The following is a 21,758-nucleotide window of genomic DNA, read 5'->3' as shown; positions in this document are numbered from 1 at the left end:
TTTTTTTTGACAATACCCCTTATTATCACAACACAGAGGGCAGGTCTTCTGTATCTACAATGAATGTAAACCGCAATATGTTGGTATGGTGAGAGAGTGGGATGAGTTTAGAAAGCTGAAGAAGAAAAAAAAACTGTGTAACCTGATTCTAGTGATTTGTGAACAAGGAGTTCACTATTGCTTTGCATTGGTAGGACTGGTCTAGGGGCGGGGATTGGGGGCTTAGCATTAGAATACAGGCTACAAGCACCTGAGTTGAAATACATGTTGCTCAGCATCCGATCGTGGAGTTGACATGTGGGCAATTTCCAAACCTCCTTTGGATCTGTGTGGGCTCAGATAACACACGCAGGATATATATACAGCTGAGACTGCTGTTGTCTGTCCCGGAGCACAGTCTATGGTAAGCGGATCTGAGTTTAATCTACAAAAGTTATGGCTGGAATTCTTCTAATCTGTATATCTGAGTAAGCAAACTGGGGTCTACCTTTAACCCAACTTTTTTTTTTTTTAACTTTAACTAGCAAAAGCAGGATTTTAGCTAATAATTGTCCTGCTATAATGTAGTTTAGTTATTAAACAGTGTTGTTGTGTTAAAGGTTTTACTACAGTTTAGATATGGGGTATGTCATCTGGAAACTCTTTTTGTAAAAAATTTCTGAAATTCCAAAAGAAAAAACAGATAAATTGTTAATTTGGAAATATCTTATGCACAAACAAACATTTTCTTCCAAAGCGACTGAGTACTATGCTGCTAAATGTTCTTCCAACAGATATGTCGGGGTCAGGCTTTAATGTAAAAGAATCGTGTATTGGACAAACGCTTTGCATCATCGGAAGGTCTCTTTTTCAAATAGCCCTTGACCATTAATAACAGATTCTGTGCCTTAATTATAATATATAAATGAGCATGATATTTTGAACAATGTCATCATTTTCTGTGGTGCTGTAACAAGTGAGAGTTCTCATTCATTCATGCTCTTTTACTGTTGAGAGCATATCAGATGAACTGTAAATAAGGTGTCAAAAATCATTGATTTTCCACTGCTGATTACTTCTCACGGACAGCATAAATTTAAATCTAAAGCCGTTTGTACATTGCTTCAATGATCTTCCCCTGCCCAGCATATTACCTTTAATTGACTGTTTATAAATACACATAAGCTATTTGGCAAGGGGGATTGATATGCAACCTTTTTTTGCCAATGTGCAAACTTGACTTTTGTGGCAAAAGACAAAAAAAGCCTCAGTGAAAGATGTTATCATGCAAAAATCTCTTTGGAGGGTAGGTGTGCTCTTGAATTATCTGAATTGTCATCTGTTATGGTATTTGGTATCTGGTATGGGTGGCTGGCACCTCCAAGGAGGCTTGATTAAAATTATAGCACTGTAAAAAAAAAAAAAAAAAGTATGATAAGATGAATGAAATATGAATAAGACCTATATTAAAATAAATTAGAATGTTAACATGTCACAACACAATCTTCTGCATTTCTTCATTGATTTCCTATTTGCAGTCTGGGCTTTTTGTTTACCTAAGGTAACAGTTAGCTTAGACGATCTCCCGGCATCATCTGGAAAGATATTTGCAATGTTGATCTTTATGTTCCCAACTGTGGAGGGCAGGTCGGGTAATAGCTTCAGGCCTGGGAGCAGCTAAGTCTATTATAAGGAACCAGCTTTCATGACTGTTCATGATGAGCAGACACATTTTTTCTCACCTTTCTGCATCCTCTAAACGGGGATACTGAAGCCTGAAAGCACATAAATTGGCTCTCTTTTTGATCTACTTAGTCTGTTTTCACGTATACATTTTTTTTTAAAGCTTGCAAACAATAAAATTAAAAATAAAATAAAAAATAAACTCCACCACTATCCTGAGGCATATTCTGATGACATCAACTTCCTTCCCTGCAGGGAAAGAAAATAATGAAATGTAACAAATATATACAGTAACTAGTTAACATTGCAGAAACAAAATCTTGATCCAGCGATCCAAATGTAACGCAGATTGGTGTTGTCAAGTGTACGTATTTAGATTTTTGTTGGCATCATGTTTGCTCAGTGTTAATAGAAATGAATAAAACGTGAGAAAACAGTAAATGGCAGCTTTAAGGCCAGCCATACAGGGTTCGAACCGTTAATGAGCAGGCTAAATGTACCAAGTTGATCAATTTATCAACTTGGATACAACCAGCCTGTCGAGTTCGCTTGTAATTATCACAACTACTACTGCTACAGCCGCTAGCGATAATCACTTTCATCTCCCAGTGGGGACGGCTTTCCCCGCCCTCCCCTCGGCCGGGAGAAGACAATTGCCGATTCCCCTGTCAGCACTGCCTAAAACGTGCACATTTCTTTGCTGCGACCCATAGTTGCAGAGAAGAAATTTGCACCGTGTATGGCCTGCCTAAGAATTTGGCTGGACTTGTATTGGGCTTTGGGATCAAATGTGCTGAGGAGTTAAGCTGGCCAGAAACGGGTCGAGATTCAGACGTTTCAGCAGGAACCGGACGATCTATCAATCGACTTCTGTACAACCAGCTTGTCAGGTTTTTTTGTGCGATTACTGCTATAGTTGGCAGCAATGGTCATTGTTTTCTGACGGCAGGAAAACCTCCCACTGTCAAATTACAATAGCGCAGTGGGAGAGATTCCCCCATCAACAGTGACTGTGCTATTGTGGAAACCCATGGATGAAGGAAAGAAAATTGCATGATCTGTGAAACTCAGAAAAGGAGAATCTGATTGGTTGCAGTGTTCCCCCAGATTAAGTAAACCTTGGGTCAACATGCTACCCACTTAAAAACAAAGTTGATTCTTTCTTTCCATGTATTATGGATTACCTGACCTCTTAACCCTGTGGGCCTCAACCATCATTCTGTAGGCCACTGTGGTCGACACCCGGTTTTCAGCCTTTCTGCATTCATGGAGCTTGTAACAGGTCAAACTGGTCAAATAAAATTGAATTGTTATATTGCAGTTCATGTGTTGATTCTTTTTATATTTACAAAATTATTTTTGCAAAAAATTCCTGTTAATTTTCAAAATTATGTAAATTATAAAAATATTATGCTTGCCCTCTATAACATCAAGAGCAATGGAAAGCAGTTCATCAACCAAATCAATGTGCCATGCTATGCATAGAAATCAACATTCTTAAATGTACATAATATCATATATCCTGATATCAATATCAATATCATATATTTATAACAAATCTTTAAATGAGTGGAAAAAAAAAAAAAAAAAAATATATATATATATATATATATATATAGATCTATATATATATATATATATATAGATCTATATATATATATATATATATATATATATATATATATATATATATAGATCTATAGATAGATAGATAGATAGATAGATAGATAGATAGATAGATAGATAGATAGATAGATATCTATATATATGTATATATGTATATATATATATAATATTCATCAATAAAGTCCTCCTATGATTTTCAATATAGTTAATTCTTTGTGATGGTGCTCCAAAATAATATGTAATCACAGTTGAACCACCTCTGGGCTCTAAATATATGGACTCTGCAGGACCCTAGATTTTTCAATGGTGTTGTCCTCGGTACATATATGGAAAATAAGGCTTGGATAGTGTTTTATCATTTAACCCTTTCATGACTAAGCCTATTTTTGAAATTTGATGTTTACAAGTTAAAATCCGTATTTTTTGCTAGAAAATTACTTAGAGTTCCCAAACATTATATATAAATTTTTAGCAGAGAATCTAGAGAATAAAATGGAGATTGTTGCAATATTTTATATCACACGGTATTTGTGCAGCGGTGTTTTAAACGCAAATTTTTGGAAAAGGGACACTTTCATGAATTTTAAAAAATCCAAACAGTAAAGTTACCCCAATTTTTTTGTATAATGTGAAAGATGATGTTATGCCGAGTAAATAGATACCAAACATGTCACCCTTTATAATTGCACGCACTCGTGGAATGGCGACAAACTACGGTACCTATGAATTTCCATAGGCGACACTTTAAATTTTTTTTACGGTTACCAGGTTTGAGTTACAGAGGAGGTCTAGTGCTAGAATTATTGCTCTCGCTCTGAGAATGTGGCGATATCTCACATGTGTGATTTGAACACCGTTTACATATGTGGGTGCGACTTTGCGTTTTCTTCGATGCGCGAGCTCGCGGGGACGGGGGCGCTTTAAAAATTTATTTTTTTTAATTTATTTTATTTATTTTTATACTTATAAATTGTGTTTAAAAAAACATTTTTTTTTTACTTTTATTGTTGTCACAAGGAATGTAAACATCCCTTGTGACAGTAATAGGTGGTGACAGGTGCTCTTTATGGAGGGATCTGGGGCCTAAAAGACCCCTGATCCCTCCTTTGCACTTCAAAGTATTCAGATCGCCGAAAACAGCAATTCTGAACACTGTATATTTTTTTAAAACCGGCGCCATTGGCAGCTGAGTAAACGGGAAGTGATGTCATGACGTTGCTTCCGCGTTTACATTGAGAAGGCTGGAACGAAGCCGCCCACAGCTTCGTTCCAGCCCGCCCCCCAGCCGCCGAAGGCAGCCGATTGGACACCGGGCCTCCCGATCGCACGGGAGGCCGGGTAAGAGCGGCGGGAGGCGGCCTCCGGTATAACAGCCGTGCGGCTTTTAGCCGTATCGGTTGTTATACTCGGATAGCCGATTGCCGGCTCTAAACAACGGTACCGGGATGATGCCTGCAGCTGCAGGTATCATCCCGGTATAACCCCGGAAAGTCGAGTACGCAGATCTGCGTACGGTTGGTGGGAAGGGGTTCAAATAATACATTTTATCCAGAGTACTGACACTCTTTGGATGCTTGCAGCACACCACTCTATGGCATATGGATAAAAACATCCAGTAAGGTCGTTTGTCCGTATATGTCTCTAAAACTGCTCAGGTAAAACGTTTGAGCTGCTTCCTACACTGTCCTGTCCCCTCCCCAACATGTGTCGACACAGGAATATGACGTGTCTTCCTTAGGGTGATTCTGATTGGACAGTTAGTTAGTTATTCACTAAGTGGGTTGATTTTTTGTACAGGATATATGATATTTTGCACACTTAAGGATGTTGATTTCTATGTATAGCATGGCGCATTGATTTGGCTGATGTTTTTTTGGGCACAAAGATATGGGAAAATGATTAGTGGCAGCAGCTGTAAATTCTGCACTGATATATATTTTTCAGGATACTTATCCTAATTTTCTGTGATAAACTGTTAGCCCAATACGTGTCGACACAGGAATATGATGTGTCTTCCTCAGGGGGATTCTGATTGGACGGTTAGTGAGGCTAAGTTAAACAATGGATCAGCGGCCATATTTTTGTAGCCCTGACCCGTGCCATTATGTGATGGTCATATGCGACGCCTTTTTTACAGAGGACCTAGGATCCTGCAGAGTCCATATATTTAGAGCCCAGAGGTGGTTCAACTGCCATTACAGACAAAACTTAATTTTGCGGTCACAAACCCTGAGGTGAGCAGAATCACATTTGGGTGGGGGGGAGCATGAGTTTGATGTAACTGTGGATTATTTTGGAGCACCATCACAAAGAATTAACTATATTGAAAATCATAAGAGGACTTTATTGATGAATTATATATATATAATATATATATATTTTTTTCAAATTATTTTTTTCACTTATTTAAAGATTTGTTATAAATATTTGGCACGTATAGCACTTTATGTAAAGTAATCATTATTCACTAAATGGATTCATTTTTTGTACAGGATATATGATATTTTGCACATTTAAGGATGTTGATTTCTATGCATAGAGCGGTTGATGTTTTTTTGAGTACAAAGATATGGGAAAGTGATTAGTGCCAGCAGCTGTAAATTCTGCACTGATATAAATCTTTCAGGATACATATCCTAATTTTCTGTGATAAACTAGTAACTCACAAGGCTTTTTTCCAAATTTAAATGGAAAGCAGTTCTTGACAATAAACAGATTGGGAATTGTTGCTTTTTCTTTATCCTGATTTACCTAGGGTCTCCATAGAGGTGGAGATGGATGTTGAGATATACTTTAAAGTGCATGCAGATCATTTGTGGTGTCGGACAACTTTCTTCTTCATTTACAGTCCATCTAACGCATCAGGGCGACCCATATATTTGTTTAGGCACCATCATCCCTATACAGTAGACAATTGTACTACCAAAGAAAAAACTGGGACTTTTGAGGCACTTCAAAAATACAGCCCAATGTATGTAAAACTCAGAATTGTTTTTTTAACACAAAATCCCTAAAATAAGTTGTAATATGGAAAAATCCCACATGTGCTACCATATTTATGTGGGTTTAATGATAACTTTATACTTTGTCATTTGTGGGATAATGGAGACAATACCTTTGGTGGTATATTATGCTATAACATGTCAGCCTATGATTTTATCTTATTTTTTATATATATTTCCACTAAACAATATTCACTCTATAGCAGTGGCGAAAAATGGGCGTGGTTTAAAGGAGAGAGGGAGAGGAAGAGAGGGGGAGAGAGAGAATAGAAATGAAAAAAAGAGACAGAGAGAGAGAGAGAGAGAGAGAAAGAGGGATAGAATAGAATCGTTCATTAGGGAGAGGGAGAGAGGGAGAGAGTGGGAGAGAGAGGGGGAGAGATTGAGAGAGGGGTGGAGAGAGAGAGAGAGAAAAGGGGGAGAGAGAGGGGGAGGGGAGAGAGAGAGAGAGAGAGGGAGAGGGAGAGAGAGAGAGAGAGAGAGAGAGAGAGAGAGAGAGAGAGGGGAGGGGGAAAGAGAGGGGGGAGAGAGAGATGGAAGGAAAGAAAGAGGGATGGAGGGACAGCAGTGTATTGTCTACTTGTACACTGAAGAGAGAAGCTGATTGGCTGCCCCTCCCCTCTCCACTGAACACACAGGGAAATAGTCCTCATGGCGAAGGCCATCCCTTTGTAGCCCGCCGGACGTTTTTGCCAAAAAACATTCCCGATTTCCCAGGACAAAGAAAAATCCCGGGAATTAGGATGAGCTCCGATCAGGATTGTCCCGGGAAAATCGGGACTGTTGGCAAGCATGCATGCAGTCTTTTGCTTGCCTTTATCTGGCCCTTGAGGCATAATTCTAGCCACTGACACCAACAATAGGGCACTATATCTTCAACTGACATCAACGATGGGACATAATTCCTTCCACTGACAAAAAAAATGGGGCGCTATTCTTCCCATTGACATCAACTATTTCTCCTCCTATTACCAAAGACTGGGCATTGTTTACTCCCACTGAGCACAGTATGACCCCCCTAAAGTCTGAAGGACAGTAAACTGGTCCTTTCTTTGGAAAGTTTGGAGACCCCTGCTCTATAGTAACCAACTTGAAATTCTAAAGATCCACTGCTTATGGAAAATCAGCTATGGATAATTGCTTATTCATCACTTTTTGATTTACCAAAATTGCTAGATTTAGATTTGTCCAGTTTGCAGTGGATCACACACTATAATAATGCAAACAGCATTAATGATTCTGTTGCAGATGGGACAATGGAATGAAAAAAAATTGCAATTCTCAGATCTGGTGTGTTGCTCATGTGCTCACTGTGCACATTCAGGGTTCCATTAAGCCATGTTAGAATTTATTTTAAATACGTATATACACAAACCAGGATGAACAGTAGAAAATTGCAATACATTTCAAAGAAATTATAAAAATAGTTCTTTGTCTGCTTCTCTAGCAACAAGTATAATTCTTGTCAACTCTAAACAAGCAATAGTTGTTATTTTTAGACAACCATATTAAAGCGGAGTTCCACCCAAAAGTGGAACTTCCACTCATTTGTCTCCTCTCCCCCTCCGGTGCCACAATTGCCACCTTTGGGGGGGGGGGAGGGGTCTTTGACAGGTATCCTGTTTTCACTTCCGGGAGTCCAGACCGTGGCCCATGACATCACCGCGGGGCTCCCTCCTCCTCCTTCTTCCTCCCTCCTCCTCTCCCTGTTGCCGGGCCAGTAGGAGAGAGGAGTGGGGACTCACGCATGCGCAGTAGGGTTCCCGGTGTGAAGCTGTTAGGCTACACTGCCGGGTACTCTTACCCCCAATGGCGGCAGCAGCACCCAATACACCAGCTGCGGTGTCGACAATGCTGGACTCCAGGACAGGTTAGTGTCCTATTGTTAAAAGTCAACAGCTGCAGTATGTGTAGCTGCTGGCTTTTAATTTTTTTTTTTGGGCGGAACACCGCTTTAAGGGCACAGTTTGCTTGAATGCTGAAATGGTGAGATGGGGACCCTCTTGTATAGATATACAGGTCTGGGAACTGATCACTGATTTCTCAAAGGGATATAAGGGACTATGGGTGTGTTAAACCTTCAGCATATTCCAAAAATATTTTTTTCATGGACTTACCATGTAAACAGTTATTAAGTAAGAATTAATTCCACAAATGGAATTTTTTTACACAGTTAGCTGGACCAATGAAACTATCTATATAACATACCTTGCTGATGCCCCTGGAAGCTGTAAATTATTGAAGTAGAGAAGTAATGTGAACACATGAGGTTAGCCACTCAACACGATCACCATTCAGAGAACACTTTGCATTTTCTGCATGAATGAAAAGCGTCCTCTGATTGGAGGACAGAATCTGTATGGTACTGTGCAAGTTGTACAGCGTTAAGTATAACCTTATAAACCTTATATGAATGGTGATTTATTGTACCATATCTGTGGGTTCTCCCTGATAACTTCTGGCCTATAACTTGAAAAGGTGAGAATAGCAGTGTCAGCCTACTCCTCTTCACTCCCAGTCTCTCCTTCTTTTATGACATACATGTTGGCTGCATTTTTGGAGTGCTCTCTGTAGGTGGCTTGACCCAAGGGCAGTTAGATTTTTCTCAAACAAATGACTGCCCTCTCAAGTCTATGGCAGCTGAAGGCTAAAGGAGCTTAAAGCTGGCAATAGATATCTATTATATTATACAGGATTTATTTAGCACCAACAGTTTGCGCAGCGCTTTACATCATGGGGGAAGACAGTACAGTTACAATACAATTCAATACAGGAGGGATCAGAGGGCCCTGCTTGTTAGAGCTTACAATCTAAAAGGGAGGGTATTTGAACAAATGTTCTCAAATATTCATACAAATAATTGTATGAAAATTCTCATCAGGACATTTGTTGACTTTAGGAATGTTGTTTAAAAGTACTCTAAAAAAAATAGTTTGCTTAAACATTCAATTCTGGAGTGAATGGACTTTCCTGAACCAAAAACCACTGTTAGAAACTCCTTTGCTCATAAAAAGGTTTTCTTCCTGCCTTCTTTGATTTTACTCCTCATTATGGTAAAAAATGAACAATTGATTTCATTAATCATTAAAAAAAACAAGCGATTGTTCGTAAAATAAAATTTTTAAACAAAATTCTACTCGTGTATGGCCAGCTTCACAAGTGGCAATTGGTGGTATTGATGTTTTGCGATTACTGATTAGGACATCGGTTAACACATGGCTCCAGAATAGTTAATAAAGTCTTTGTTTAAAAAACAAATTAAAAATGTATATTTACTGCCTCATTTGAGACCTACATTTCCTTCACCAAGAATCTCATATAACAGGAAAAGTGGTCATACAGGTATCAAAATTAGGGATGAACTGAACATCCCCCAGTTCGTTTTGCACCAGAACATGCGAACAGACAAAACATTTGTGCGAACTCTGTTAAAGTCTGTGGGACACAAACGTGAAAAATCAAAAGTGCTCATTTTAAAGGCTTATATGCAAGTTATTGCCATGAAAAGTGTTTGAGGACCCAGGTACTGCCCCAGGGGACATGTATCAATGCAAAAAAAAGTTTTTAAAACGGCTGTTTTCTCAGGAGCAGTGATTTTAAGAATGCTTAAAGTGAAACAATAAAAATGATATATTCCTTTAAATATCGTGCCTGGGGGTCCCCTTAGTCTGCCTGTAAAGTGGCACATCTGTGTCATGTGTTTTTCTATGCTGCTGCAAAATGACATTTCTAAAAAATGTAAAAAAATGTAATTTAAAATTGCTCGCGGCTGTAATGTATTGCCGGATCCAGCTCTGGTATGGATTTTAAGGGGAACTCCACACCAAAATTTTTTTTAAAAATGGTGTGGAGTCCCCACCAAAATCCATACCAGATCCTTATCCGAGCAAGCAGCCTGGCAGCCCAGGAAAGGGGGGGAACGAGTGAGCACCCCCCTCTCCTGAACCATACCAGGCCGCTTGCCGTTTTTGACAATTCCTTTATTAAAAAATAAAAAAAGTGTTGCCATTATGAGTGTGGGCATATGAAACCCACTCGCAACCTCTTCCTGAATAACATATCTCGCACATGCGTGATGCTCTGGTGGCCATAGCGCCGATTATTTATCAAGCTGCCATAACAATGGGCGGTGATGGAGGAAGGTCCCGCCCCGTTGTTATGGCAACATAGGTAGATAGATCCGCCTTAAATGGCGTCATTTCCTGTCGGGAAATAACACGATTTTTTTGACACACTCCAGCCCACTGACTCCTGGGAAATGATGACTGACATTTCCCAGGAGCACAGGCCAGGGAGGAAGTGACAACAAGCTCATATCGAACATTTCCCATCAAAAAATCTGAACGTGTGTATGCGGCATTACACTGATGGTGTGTGGGAGAAGGACCCGTTAAACTGATGACTAGTGGGAGAAGGGCTCCCTTAATTTAATGGACAATGACCATACTGGTAGTCAGTAGAATTAATGTTGCTTGCATTGGTGGTCAGTGGGAAGATGTTATAAAGATCTTTGATGTCAGGGGTTACTTATCTTAGAGTAAGATATTGCTAATTGCTCTAGGAATCTCTAGCAACCACTGGAGAAACCTCAGGGTTTCACAAAACTTTTGTTGCTAAGGGCTGATCTATTCTGTCTCTCAGAGGAGGTACTCACTTTGATTGACAGCCTGGTGAGAAGTCCCCTTAGTGCAGCCATGTCACATGTTATCATTGGCCGTCGTTCCTACCAGGTGAACACACACAGTCCACCACTGCTAGAGATTACGGGAGATCTCCATACTAGGCTTGCAGACAACAAGGAACACATGCTAGGGAATGCAGCCCTGTTCCAATCCACCCAAAACAAAATAAAATTGATTATGGGTAGGTATGATTTTTAGGAGCTAAGGCAAATTGTTTTTGTAAATTGTAAGCTGAAAGCACAATCTTAAGCCTCATACACACGATCAGATTTTCCGCAGACAAAGGCGTGTGCCTGGATTTTGTCTTGCATATAAACGGCAAGGAATTGTCGGCCAACAAACACAAATGTAGTGACGTACTACGTGGTTTTTCAGCTCTTTAGCGCCGCCCTTTGGGCTCCTTCTGCTAATTCCGTGTTAGTAGAAATTTGGTGAGTGTTGATTCGCACTTTTCAATTTGCGCTTTTCATTTAGCGCTTTTCAGTTTGCGCTTTTCATTTCATGCTTTTCAGTTCATTTCTGAACGGCCATTCGTCAACCAGACATGTTGCGGAATCGGAGGAGATAACGTATTATTTATTATTGGCCTTGGAGTTATTGCTTTGACCCAAGTCCAGTCCAGGAACAGGAGGAACAGGAGGAGGAGGATTTCTTGGACCAAAAATTGGTTGCTTTATTAATCGTAACAATTATTTCATATGCCTTTGCTGCGGGAGCTCCAGGAGAATAATCCAAATGATTTTTGGAATTATCTTCGGATGATGGACCCCTGCTTTCTCCAACTCTTGGCATTGTCGACCCCCTATATTAAGAAGCTGGACACATCCATGAGGCTTTTATTTTATTTTTTGGTTGAATAATGATTTGATTTGTTATATTTTTGGATGCAATGCATAGAATGCACTTTTTGGTTAAGTTCTATTGGCAGATAGCATGTCTAATTTTATTTGTTTTTTTTTTGTTTTTTTTTTAATGCACAATAAAAAAATTATGGAGAATAATACTTGGCTATGTGTTTTACTTCAAATGACAGTTTGGGAGTAAGCAGTATCATTTAAAAAAATACAATGTAAAATTGACAAGGGACACCAACATAGTTGTATCTTTGATCTTAAAAACTACGGGATAATGGTGTTGTGGGTGACTTGCCCAAAAAAAAAAAAAAAAAAAAAAGCATAATAATATTAATTTGTTTGCAATAACTCCATCAGTATCACCAGCAAAGCAGCTTCATTATTATCCCATTAGGCCCCTTTCACATGGACGGACTGTTCAGGTCCGCCTGTCAGTCAGTTTTTTAGGTGGACCCGAACGGACGCTCCATGATGCAGGTATGTCAGCGACGACCATGTCCGCTGACATCTGATCCGCTCAAATGAGACATATAGCGATACGTTCGCATCTGTCCTATCGGATGAGATCTGATGAAAATGGACATGCTGTCCGTTTTTGTCCGATCCCTCCATAGGGATCAGCGGCACTCTGAGAGTCCCCTCCCCACTCAGTGAGTAGAGACGGACCTGTCATCTGCCGACTCAGCGGAGATCAACGGAGAGATCTCCTGCTGAGCTGGTGGACTTCACTGAGCGGATCCACCTCGTGTGAATGAGGACTTAAAGAAGAAGAGAATGTGCTCTGCATTTCTAGATTTCATAATTTGCCACATCACGAATGTTAATTCTCCATTATGAACGCTAGTTTACAAGACCGACCGCTTCTGGCTCGTCCTTGCTTCCGAGCATGCGTGTTTATACTTTGGACTTTTGTCTGACGGACTTGTGTACACACTCTGAGAAAATCCGACAACAGACATTTGTCCGCGGAAAATTTTAAAACCTGCCATCCAACATTTGTCTGCGGAAAATCCGACAACAATTGTCCGATGGAGCGTACAAACGGTCGGATTTTCCGCCAACAGCCTGTCATCACACATTTCCCGTAAGAAAATCTGATCGTGTGTACGCGGCTTCAGGTTCATGGGTTAGAAGCAAACACAACTACATTTTCTGCACAGCTGAGATCTGGAATGCCGGACAATGACATATGAAAATTTAGTCAACAAACAGCCACAAAGCTCCCAGCCAGCAGCAGTCTGCCTTTTGTTGTGAGATCACAACAAGCAGATAAGTCAAACAACTGGTTTGAGAGCTTTTGTGCAGTAAAAATCTATCTGCATCCTCTTATCTGACTGTCAAACTTGTTATGATTTGTACAGTGATAGTGACCTGTATTGGTGTCCTTTCACACTGGGCATCCCGGTGTACCTCAACTCAACACTGGTTTTACAGTGAGGGGCTGGCCTGCTCGCCATGTGTTATAGCAATAATAAATTCTAACTAAATGAGTCCTCAGGTGGTTTATGTCATAATGTTCAGTGAGCACTGCATATTAACACATTATGACACAACCTGTGAAACGAAACCCTCAAGCACTGAGCTGTTATTACCACTCCCTCTGATTCTTGGCACTTCCATCTTTGCCTGATCTTCCTTCCAGCTTCAGTCTTTTCGAATGCTTGAATAGCCAGGCCACGATGATGTCACTCCTGTGCATGCATATGGGAGTCAAGTCATCATGGCACATTGCGAGAGCTGTAAATATACGCTGAACAGTGCATGCGCAGCTCTTTGTGCATGACAGCTGACAGGCAGGGGTAAACATTTTACTTGGACATGTAGGAAATGGTCAGAAACTGTCAGGGTTTTCTTGCAGACTGGGTGATTCATCCTCTCACTTTGTCCTAGTTAGGGATGAGCCGAACACCCCCCCGGTTCGGTTCGCACCAGAACCTGCGAACGGACTGAAAATTCGCACGAACATTAGAACCCCATTGATGGGACTCGAACGTTCGAAATCAAAAGCGCTCATTTTAAAGGCTAATTTGCATGGTATTGTCCTAAAAAGGGTTTGGGGACCCCGGTCCTGCCCCAGGGGAGATGTATCAATGCAAAAAAAACTTTTAAAAACGGACGTTTTTTCGGGAGCAGTGATTTTAATGATGCTTAAAGTAGAAAAAAAAAGTGAAATATTCCTTTAAATATCGTACCTGGGGATTGTCTATAGCAGGGATATGCAATTAGTGGACCTCCAGCTGTTGCAAAACTACAAGTCCCATCATGCCTCTGCGTCTGGGTGTCATGCTTGTGGCTGTCGGAGTCTTGCTATGCCTCATGGGACTTGTAGTTCTGCAACAGCTGGAGGTCCGCTAATTGCATATCCCTGGTCTATAGTATGCCTGTAAAGTGGCGCGTGTTTTTCGTGCTTAGAACAGTCCCTGCAGAAAATGTCATTTTTAAAGGAAAAAAAGTAATTTAAAACTGCTTGCGGCTTTAATGTTATGTCAGGTCCTGGCAATATGGATGAAAATCAGTGAGACAAACGGCATGGGTACCCTCCAGTCCATTACCAGGCCCTTTGGGTCTTGTATGGATATTAAGGGGAACCCCGCACCCAAATTAAAAAAGGAAAGGTGTGGGGCCCCCAGGCCCTATATATTCTGAACAGCAGTATACAGGCGGTGCAAACAAGACAGGGACTGTAGGTTTGTTGTTAAGTAGAATCTGTTTGTAATTTTGAACTGGTACATTTTTAACGTGTTTAGCTCCAGCCAAAAAATCTATTTTAAGCTTTTTGGAAAACATAGGGAAGAGTTATCACCCCTGTGACATTTGTTTTGCTGTCTGTGCTCCTTTTCAGAAGATTTCACCTCACTTTTTGTCCCAATGACAAATGTTTTTTGAAAATTTGGGTTTTTTTGTGAAACAAGGATTGGTGATAAAGCATCAGTGGAAAGGAGAAAAGTTTTCCCCATATTAACTCTTACAGGAGAGAATTTCCCTTCCTAGGGGTAGATTTCATCTCACTTCCTGTTGTCTCCTTCCGTTTGCAAGTAGGAGTCGTTTGTAAGTTGGATGTTTGAAAGTAGGTGCCTGCCCTATATACTCAGCAGAAATTTGGGCCTTAGATGTTGTTGTGGCCACAACACTGTAAGCCCTCACAGGGCCCTGCTGTGAAATATTAGATCAAGAACTGTAATTACATGCCCCTGTTGAACAGGGGCAGAAAAATTGGGCCTTTGGTGGTGGTGCTGGTGCCACAACACTGTAAGTCCTCACAGATACTCTTGGTGGGTGCAGAAACGGGCCCTGCTGTGAAATATTAGATCAAGAATTCTAATTACATGTCCCTGTTGAACAGGGGCTGAAAAATTGGGCCTTAGGCACTGGTGCTGGTGCCACAACACTGGAACCCCTCACAGATACTCTAGTTGGAGAGCAGGAACTAGCCCTGCTGCAAAGAATTGCATCAAAAATTGTAATTACATGCCCCTGTTAAACAGGGGCTGAAAAATTGGGCCTTAGGCACTGGTGGCGGGACTGGCAGTGCCCAGAACCAAAAATGTTCTTACAAGCTAACATCATGATCATTGAGGAGGAAGAGGATAATTACTCAGTATAACAGGATAGTCACTCAGCATAACAGGATAGTCACTCAGCATCAGCATAGGCAGTCTTTGAAGGGATCTGACATTTAAAAAAAAATTTATTCAGTTACATCAGCATCAGGTGCTTGGTAGCTGGTGGTGATCCAAGACTGATTCATTTTTATGAAGGTCAGTCGATCGACCGAGTCGGTGGGCAGACGCACCCTGTGATCGGTTACAAAGCCTCCAGCAGCACTGAATGTGCGTTCCGAAAGAACGCTGGATGTAGGACAGGCCAGTAGCTTAATTGCATACTGTGCAAGCTCTGGCCAGTGATCCATCCTCAAGACCCAGTAACCCAGAGGATTTTCGGTGGGAAAGGTGTCCAAGTCAGATCTTGCCCCTAGGTATTCCTGCACCATGTAAAACAGACGCTGGCGATGGTTGCTGGAACCGATCATACCTTGGGGCTGCGGACTAAAAAATTGTCTGAACGCATCGGTCAGATGGCCACCTTCTCCACCGCTCCTTCTTTGACTGACCGAAGCCTCAGCAACACGTTGTCCAGAAACAGGAGTTTGTAATCTCCCAGTCTCTGGGAACGCGTTGCACAGACTTTTCTGCAAGGCCTCCCGAAGATGTTTCATCCTCTGCTCCCTCTGTGACGGCAAGATAAGGTCCGCAATTCTGATTCATTTTTATGAAGGTCAGTCGATCGACCGAGTCGGTGGACAGACGCACCCTGTGATCGGTTACAAAGCCTCCAGCAGCACTGAATGTGCGTTCCGAAAGAACGCTGGATGTAGGACAGGCCAGTAGCTCAATTGCATACTGTGCAAGCTCTGGCCAGTGATCCATCCTCAAGACCCAGTAACCCAGAGGATTTTCGGTGGGAAAGGTGTCCAAGTCAGATCTTGCCCCTAGGTATTCCTGCACCATGTAAAACAGACGCTGGCGATGGTTGCTGGAACCGATCATACCTTGGGGCTGCGGACTAAAAAATTGTCTGAACGCATCGGTCAGATGGCCACCTTCTCCACCGCTCCTTCTTTGACTGACCGAAGCCTCAGCAACACGTTGTCCAGAAACAGGAGTTTGTAATCTCCCAGTCTCTGGGAACGCGTTGCACAGACTTTTCTGCAAGGCCTCCCGAAGATGTTTCATCCTCTGCTCCCTCTGTGACGGCAAGATAAGGTCCGTAACGTGGATCAAGGAGGTTGCCAGCCAGTATTGTTCCTTCTCCTTGATACCACAAATATGAGGATCCTTCTGCAGGCTTTGCAGGATCAGGGAGGCCATGCAGCGTAGGTTTGCTGAGGCATTCGGTCTGGAGTCCTCTGGGTCACTAAGGATGACATGATCTGCAGCCACCTCCTCCCAGCCACGTACAAGTCCATGTCTTTCTTGGGACTGTAAATGATCCCTTAAAGACTGCTGCTGATGCTGAGTGCCAGGCTCCAACTCCATACTGACACAATCCTCCTCCTCCTCGTCCTCTTCCTGTGTGATCGGCGGGCACGCAGGAACACTGTCTGGATAAAGGGGGCCTTGAGAGCTAAGGAAGTCCTCCTCTTCCTGCCTCTGTTCTGCCTCAAGTGCCCTGTCCATTATTCCACGCATCATGTGTTCCAACAGGTGGACAAGGGGGACAGTGTCACTGATGCATGCACTGTCACTGCTCACCATTCTCGTGGCCTCCTCAAATGGTGACAGGACAGTGCATGCATCCCTGATCATGGCCCACTGGCGTGGGGAAAAAAAACAAGCTCCCCTGACCCTGTTCTGGTGCCATAGTCGCACAGGTACTCATTGATGGCCCTCTGCTGCGTGTGCAGCCGCTGCAGCATGGCCAACGTTAAGTTCCACCTGGTGGGCATGTCACAGATTAGGCGATTCTCGGGCAGGTTAAATTCCTTTTGGAGGTCTGCAAGCCGAGCACTGGTATTATATGACCGGCGGAAATGCACACAGACTTTCCTGGCCTGCCTCAGGACATCCTTTAAGCCCAGGTACCTGCCCAAGAACCGCTGCACCACAAAGTTAAGAACGTGAGCCAAACAGGGCACATGGGTCATTTGTCCCTGTCGGAGGGCGGAGAGGAGGTTGGTGCCATTGTGGCAAACCACCATTCCTGCCTTAAGTTGGCGTGGCATCAACCACCTCTGAACCTGCCCCTGCAGAGCTGACAGAACCTGTGCCCAGTGTGGCTTCTGTCCCCCAAGCACGCCAGCTCAAGCACCGCATGGCATCGTTGGCCTGCATACTCGCGTAGCCCCTTGAACGCCTACGGAGCACCGCTGGTTCCGAGGATAAAGCACAGGAAGAGGCCATGGAGGAAGAAGAAGAGGAGGGGGTGGAGGAGAGAGGTGTGTCAGAATCATTAGTAGTGGCATTTTGGAGGCGTGGTGGCGGAACAACCTCCAACACTACTGCACCTTGTCCTGCATCCTTCCCAGCTGCCAGCAGAGTCACCCAATGCGCCGTGAAACTTAGGTAACGTCCCTGTCCATGCCTGCTGGACCATGAGTCAGCGGTAATATGCACCTTACTGCTGACCGCCCTGTCCATCGAGGCATGGACATTGCCTTCCACATGCCGGTAGAGAGCCGCAATCATCTCTCGTGAGAAAAAGTGGCGTTTGGGTACCTGCCACTGAGGAACCGCATATTCCACAAACTCACAGAAGGAAGCAGAGTCTACCAACTGAAAAGGTAGCAGTTGAAGTGCTAGCAATTTCGCCAAGCTAGCATTCAACCGCTGGGCATGCGGATGGCTGGGAGCTAACTTCTTTTGGCGGTGCAGCTGCTGGGGCAGGGAAATTTGCTTGGTACAATCTGACGTTGGTGTACCGAAAGCAGATTGCCCACAAGTACTTGGCTGTGACACACCTAATTCTACACCTTCATTCCTCTCAGTGCAGGTCTCAGAGAGGACTGAAGGTATAGTGGGGTTGGAGATCTCAGCTGATGAGGAGCAAGGAGAGGTCCTCTTTGTTCTTTGGTGTGGGTCTTTTAGATACGCTTGCCAACAAACTGCATGGCAGGTCAACATATGTCTGGTCAAGCATGTGTTGCCCAAGCGGGAGATATGCTTGAGACATATGTTGCAAATAGCAGCGGTGCGATCTGATGCACTCGTCTCAAAAAAGGCCCACACCAAAGAACTTTTGGAATAATGCGCAGAGAAAGCAGCATCCTGCACATGCGGAGCTTTGCGGTGTGATGCAGTCAGTGTGCTGCCCTTAGGCTGGCCCCTGGAGGGCATCCTGCCTCGTTGGTGATGTGCCTCCTCCTCCTCTTCTCTCCTATCAGGCACCCATGTTGAGTCAGTGACCTCATCATCCCCTCCCTCCTCATCACTGGAGCAAACCTGGCAGTATGCTGCAGCAGGGGGAGCATGACTGCCAGATTGCTGTCCTTCTTGGGCACCCCCTCTGTCCGTGCTCACGTTACTGCCTTCATCTAGCTCAGTATCATTATCAGAGCCTTCTAAACGCTGGGCATCCTCCTGGAGCATGTACCCAACACTGTGGTCAAACAGTTCGAGGAACTTCTCAGGAGGACATGGTGGGGCTAGGGAAGGAGTCACTGATGCCATTGAGCCGAGGGAAGAGGCCGCGTTGGCAGCTGCTTTGCCAGACAAAGCACCCTGAGCATGGGTGAGAGAGGATGAGGACGGCTTGGTCATCCACTCGACCAAATCTTCCGCATGTTGCGGCTCAACACGGCCAGCTGCTGAAAAAAAGGCCAAGCGTGTCCCACGGCCACGTGCTGATGAGGATACACCTTCTCCACGACCAGCACTGTTGCCTCTAGACACAGAGCCTGCTTGCCCTCTTTTATTGGTTTGTGACGGTCTGCCTCTCCTTGTTGGCCTTCCAGACATACTAATGGCCTGCAGTGAGATGTAGCTGCACTAAGCTGGGATATATATATATATATATATATATATATATATATATATATATATATATATATATATACTGATACTGTAGCTAGCAAAATCAACTGCCTGCCTGTAGTATGAGAACACCACCAATCTTCTACAGGTAGCTTTAGATGAACACTGTGCAGAGGTTGCACTACACTAACTTGTAGCTTTAGCTGAACACTGTGCAGAGGACACACTACACCAATGTTAAAATAATGTAGCTGCCTGCGGTAGTGATAGGATCAGGAAAACACCACCAACCTTCTATAGGTAGCTTTAGCTGAACACTGTGCAGAGGTCGTACTAGACTAACATGTAAATAATGTAGCTGCCTGCGGTAGTGATAGGATCAGGAAAACACCACCAATCTTCTGCGGGTAGCTTTAGATGAACACTGTGCAGAGGTCGCACTACACTAACTTGTAGCTTTAGCTGAACACTGTGCAGAGGACGCACTACACCAACGTTAAAATAATGTAGCTGCCTGCAGTAGTGATAGGATCAGGAAAACACCACCAACCTTCTACAGGTAGCTTTAGCTGAACACTGTGCAGAGGACGCACTACACTAACGTTAAAATAATGTAGCTGCCTGCAGTAGTGATAGGATCAGGAAAACACCACCAACCTTCTACAGGTAGCTTTAGCTGAACACTGTACAGAGGTCGCACTACACTAACGTGTAAATAATGTAGCTGCCTGCGGTAGTGATAGGATCAGGATCAGGAAAACACCACCAACCTTCTACAGGTAGCTTTAGCTGAACACTGTGCAGAGGACACACTACACCAATGTTAAAATAATGTAGCTGCCTGCGGTAGTGATAGGATCAGGAAAACACCACCAATCTTCTGCGGGTAGCTTTAGATGAACACTGTGCAGAGGTCGCACTACACTAACTTGTAGCTTTAGCTGAACACTGTGCAGAGGACGCACTACACCAACTTTAAAATAATGTAGCTGCCTGCAGTAGTGATAGGATCAGGAAAACACCACCAACCTTCTACAGGTAGCTTTAGCTGAACACTGTGCAGAGGTCGCACTACACTAACATGTAAATAATGTAGCTGCCTGTGGTAGTGATAGGATCAGGAAAACACCACCAACCTTCTACAGGTAGCTTTAGCTGAACACTGTGCAGAGGTCGCACTACACTAACGTGTAAATAATGTAGCTGCCTGCGGTAGTGATAGGATCAGGAAAACACCACCAACCTTCTACAGGTAGCTTTAGCTGAACACTGTGCAGAGGTCGCACTACACTAACGTGTAAATAATGTAGCTGCCTGCGGTAGTGATAGGATCAGGAAAACACCACCAACCTTCTACAGGTAGCTTTAGCTGAACACTGTGCAGAGGTTGTACTACACTAATGTGTAAATAATGTAGCTGCCTGCGGTAGTGATAGGATCAGGAAAACACCACCAACCTTCTACAGATAGCTTTAGCTGAACACTGTGCAGAGGTCGCATTACACTAACGTGTAAATAATGTAGCTGCCTGCAGTAGTGATAGGATCAGGAAAACACAACCAACCTTTTACAGGTAGCTTTAGCTGAACACTGTGCAGAGGTTGCACTACACTAACTTGTAGCTTTAGCTGAACACTGTGAGAAGGACGCACTACACTAACTTGTAGCTTTAGCTGAACACTGCGCACTACACTAATTTGTAGCTTTAGCTGAACACTGTTCAGAGGAAGCACTACACTAACTTGTAGCTTTAGCTGAACACTGTGAGGAGGACGCACTACACTAACTTGTAGCTTTAGCTGAACACTGTGCACTACACTAACTTGTAGCTTTAGCTGAACACTGTTCAGAGGAAGCACTACACTAACTTGTAGCTTTAGCTGAACACTGTGAGGAGGACGCACTACACTAACTTGTAGCTTTAGCTGAACACTGTGCAGAGGTCGCACTACACTAACTTGTAGCTTTAGCTGAACACTGTGCAGAGGTCGCACTACACTAACTTGTAGCTTTAGCTGAACACTGTGAGGAGGACACACTACACTAACTTGTAGCTTTAGCTGAACACTGTGAGGAGGACGCACTACACTAACTTGTAGCTTTAGCTGAACACTGTGCACTACACTAACTTGTAGCTTTAGCTGAACACTGTTCCGAGGACGCACTGCACTAACTTGTAGCTTTAGCTGAACACTGTGAGGAGGATGCACTACACTAACTTGTAGCTTTAGCTGAACAGTGTGAGGAGGATGCACTACACTAACTTGTAGCTTTAGCTGAACACTGTGAGGAGGACACACTACACTAACTTGTAGCTTTAGCTGAACACTGTGCACTACACTAACTTGTAGCTTTAGCTGAACACTGTTCAGAGGACACACTACACTAACTTGTAGCTTTAGTTGAACACTGTTCAGAGGACGCACTACACTAACTTGTAGCTTTAGCTGAACACTGTGCAGA

The 21,758-nt window shown here is 43.1% G+C and overlaps 1 protein-coding gene across 1 annotated transcript in view; it reads left to right on the top strand.

Annotated features, from left to right (window-relative positions):
• Positions 1-226: 226 nt before the first annotated feature.
• SLC16A12 (solute carrier family 16 member 12) overlaps positions 227-21,758 on the top strand; it is a 140,224-nt gene continuing 118,692 nt past the window's right edge. Inside the window, exon 1 of the mRNA XM_073596382.1 lies at positions 227-403. The gene's annotated coding sequence lies outside the window, so the exon portion shown is untranslated. The remainder of the gene's footprint in view (positions 404-21,758) is intronic.

Source organism: Aquarana catesbeiana, linkage group LG08 (genome assembly GCF_042186555.1).
Source record: "Aquarana catesbeiana isolate 2022-GZ linkage group LG08, ASM4218655v1, whole genome shotgun sequence".
Classification (NCBI taxonomy): Eukaryota; Metazoa; Chordata; class Amphibia; order Anura; family Ranidae; genus Aquarana; species Aquarana catesbeiana.
The sequence above is the reverse complement of the archived record's forward strand: the minus strand, read 5'-3'. Positions and strand labels throughout refer to the sequence as shown.